The sequence below is a fragment of the Chinchilla lanigera genome, unplaced genomic scaffold (genome assembly GCF_000276665.1).
Source record: "Chinchilla lanigera isolate Chin_1 unplaced genomic scaffold, ChiLan1.0 scaffold00038, whole genome shotgun sequence".
Classification (NCBI taxonomy): Eukaryota; Metazoa; Chordata; class Mammalia; order Rodentia; family Chinchillidae; genus Chinchilla; species Chinchilla lanigera.
Genome location: NW_004955439.1, coordinates 1,032,413 through 1,036,778, shown reverse-complemented (window position 1 = coordinate 1,036,778; position 4,366 = coordinate 1,032,413).

The following is a 4,366-nucleotide window of genomic DNA, read 5'->3' as shown; positions in this document are numbered from 1 at the left end:
AGAGGAAACACAAGCTTAGAGAACTTGGATGTCCAAAGACAGAACACAAAAACAAGCCTGAAAAACACTGCCCTTGGAGAAATTAGAACTACAAAGAGTAGCTTTCCAAAGTTAAAATGTCTGTGGTAGAATAAGCACCTCATTCTCATGAAAATGATAACTTCTTAGGACAGATACCAAAAAACAACCAAGTGGGTTCAGCTGGAGTTCTGCCTTGTTTTTAATGCATGAGGCCTGATGTTTTTCATACAACAGGCCAGTTGTCCCGCAGAGTAAGAGCTCCTCAGTTCTGATAGTATCCTCACCCATTTGTGTATGTGCACCTTCTGTTAAAGCTCTGTTCTATAATTGTGTGCTTCACAGAACCTCAACTCTCCTGTGAAGAAGAAGACAAGATCAAAGGGAAACCAAGGAGAATGGTGCATGGCAAGTAGAACATCAATCAGGGCAGTGTTCACGAAGATTTAGCAGTGTACTTTGGCACTGGTCCAGATAATCTAGGTTAATAATTTAGGCATCAAAAAGACATAAATCATAAGAATAGAGTGGTCAAAGTCAAGTGTAAAAAATGAGACAATTATTCACTGATGGAATGTTTTCTAACAGGCAAAGAACATTGAGCATGTTTTCAACTGAAACCAAGTATGAGTGTGAGGAACTGGATTTCCAGTCTGATACAACTTGAGGGCCAGATCAAGGGTATGATTTTTTTGATCCGCTTTTAAAACAGAGCTTTAGTTAAATGTTTGTGGAAGAATGAAAGCTGTAGAAGCCATTCATGATTTGATCTAGCGTTCAAATGACAGTCCTTAAGATAAAAAATTAAAGTTCTAAAACTGTAATTATTAGCCAAATTATAAGATACAAGAATGTCATTATATAGGAAAAGGTATCTCATCTTTGCCAGTGAAAGGATCATAAAATGAATGAATCCAACAAAGTAGTCTTTAAAAATATCACTGGAACCCAGCTTGACATTTAACATAATTTATTTCATATTTTATGACAGGTAGCCTGAAAACAGGAATGTTGAAAAGTTTATAAGAAACTCCATAGGAAAAATGAAACTCGTAAAGCAAGGCAGATGTATTGTAGCCACTTAGACCATGCCTGTCACATAATAGTTTCCTTATAAAGATTTGTTGATGCATCAGCTGCTTGGCTTGAAGGTCATAATAGCACGGCATAAATTTTTTATGAGGTGCTTTCTAAATATCTTGCACTTATCTTCTAAATGCAACTTTTGGCTATATTCAAGACTGGCTTTCTTTTTTTATTGTCTTATAACTAACAGACATACACTGAGTTATTAGCTTAGTTTTGCTTTTCTTTCTACATGTTCTTTTAAATCTTACAAGGGATAACATGGGAACTATATTTCTAACATCCAAGTCTGCCTCTAATCCTATCCCATGTTAAAAGAGGCACTGGATAAAGAGTAATAAGAAAACTTCACTTGTGGTGACATGAAAACATCCTGATATTGTCCAGAAGATCCGCTGATTGTGGGCAGATGGTTGTCTAAACACCATTCCCAAATCCAGTCTATGGCAAATCACATGGGAGCTAATTAACTACCCAGGTCTTAGACTTGGGAGAAACCATGGGGAGCTGTTCTCCCACAAGGCAAAGAACTTTACTAGGTCCCTCTGTTGTCCTTAGTATTCTTTGGCTGAGTGGCCCAGATTCAAAATATATGTCTTTTTACACATGTACATTAGCAGCACCCACAAACTCTGATTCTCTCCACATTTTAGCATGCCCATTGTCTTGTTCAGTTGCTTGCACTGCAGAGCCCTTAGGATAAAGTAATTCTAGGCATTCCTTCACACTGAAAGAGCAGGGCTGTTGGAAGAATGGAGCACAGATGGAAGAGGCAAACTACTTACCCTCTAATAAGTGTACTTTTTAGCTCTCTCCATCCTAAGTTCCTCCACCACCAACTCTCTAAGTGTTCTGAGTTTAGCCAAGGATTTTATTCAAAACTCTCACTTGATGTCCTAAATACCTCCTCTGTCTGCCAACTATCCCTCCCCCTGCTTTCTTTCCCCAGAATTGGAACACTTGAAATATTCATCTAGATGTGTGACAGTTAAGCTGAATGGATATTCAGCTTGATTGGCTTGAAAGCAGACTAAAGATTAATAAAGCATATTTCTGGATGTCTGTGGGTGGGTCATGGAGGAATGACTTTGGGTACTATATCTGGTGCTTTGCCTCTTTCTCTCTGTTATTGATCCCCACCTCTGTTTCCTGGCCACCATGAGGTGATCAGCTTTGCTCCATCATGCCCTTCTCTCATGTTTCTTTTTTGAGGCCAGCTAACCATGGCCTGAATCCTCTGAAACTGTGAGCCTACACAAACCTCTCTTTTAGAGTGTGTGTTCTGAGTATTTTGGCCAAGCAAACAGAAAGGCAACTAATACAAGATGATTATTTTAAACATGAAAAGTGGGTTGTCTACCCTGCAGGCTTAAGAAGTACTTTTATATATGAGTAATATATATGTCATAAAGCCCACAATGTATATGTCATTTTCACCACAAGAAGGTTCATGTAATGCTTATTCCACAGTTCAGAATATCTGGACTTTTAGCTTAAATCTGGTTGGTGGTGGAGCTGGATTTCATGTAAGGAGCCTGCTCTTGAGTCCTCATTCTTATTCCTATGCTAGAGCACTTTCCTCTCACTAAAATGGATTAAAAGATAGGTACCTGACGGGAAATGTACCTGGAAAGATAAGTAAGAGTTGGATTGAAAAATATCTTTCAAGGAATTAGAATCTTACTAAGTATGCCATGAGAAATCAGAGAAATTAAACATAATGGATTTTGAGGGAAATCAATCTGTTGACAAAATATAGGATTTAATAGAGAAAGGAAAATTTTAAAAACTGCCCAGGAGGGCATTACAATGATCTAAAAGAATGGCACTGGGAACTAAAATGAAGTAATGGATGTAAAGTAGGAAATACTTGCATGATCCAATGACTGGTTAGAATTGAGTATAAAAGTAATGATCCATATTTTAAGAGTAGATGAGGAAAACACACCCATATACTCTCTCTCTCTCTCTCTCTCTCTCTCACACACACACACACACACACACACATACACAACTAAGGAGTTGTAGCTCAAAAATATTTAGTCTTGTCTCAGTTACTCTGTCGTTGCTGAGACACAACACCCAACATCCAAAATTTTAAGGAGGTAAGGTTTATTTTGGCTCACACTTTAAAGAGGTTTCAGTTCATAGTCAGCTGGCCCCAAGGCATGGCAGAAGAACAGCATGGCAGAACAACCCAGCAGAGGAGGACTGCTTATGGCATGGCTGTAGATGAAACAGAAAAATCAAAGGAGGAGGGAAGGAGATAGAGCTTTATAGGCCATTCTCCTAATGACCCACCTCCTCCACTATGCTTTGCCTCCTAGCATCATTAGTCCATTGATACGTATCACATCCCCATGATCTAATCACCTTCCAGAGGTCCAGCTATAGCACATAAGACTTTGGGGGACATCCAGATATAAACCATAACAGATCTGAGCCTATACCCCTCAATTTAAACCCCTCTCATATTACTGTCAGTTTAAATATTGATTTTTAAATCTCTATTAACCATTTACACTTTACATAAATTATTTTGATATTATTATTTTTCACATTCTTCCACTTCTTGAATACATAGCTTATTAAGAGATGGAGTTGGTAGAGTTATGTGCTATACTATGTCTCTGTCTATGAAAGCATTAAAAGAGATATTAAAGATTAAAAAATAATGATAGCTGTTCTTTATTGGACTCTATTATGTCCAATAGCACCAACGTCATGCTGAGTTTCTTACTTGGATTCTCTATTTAATGTTCACAAAAACCATATGATACAGATGCTATTATTATCTCCACTTTGCATAAGAGGAGGCTGAGACTCAGAAGAGTGTAGGAACTTGATGAAGGTCCTACAGTCTGAAAGAGATCAGAATATGTCATCTCAAAATACACTAATTTGGTATAGGATTATTTCTAGTTGAAAGCAACTGAGAAAAAGCTGACATAAAAAGAGCTCTCTGTTCTTTTCCTATCCTCCTAAAATAGGACACATATACCCCTTCTGAAAGTGCCCCTTTTCCATATCAAGAAGAGAAATAAATTTTATCTTTAGGAATGAAAACAGCTCTTAGATGAGTATATAAACAAAACCTTATCTACCACTGCCTCCAAATGTATTTTCTCACAATGCACTACTCTTAAAAACCCAAAGTTCTCTTCCTTTGCTTAGTTACTCTTCCATATTTTATTGCCTTATGTTAAAAAGGTATATTATAGGAGGTAATATGCTATTTTTGACAATCCTTAGGCTGTAACTA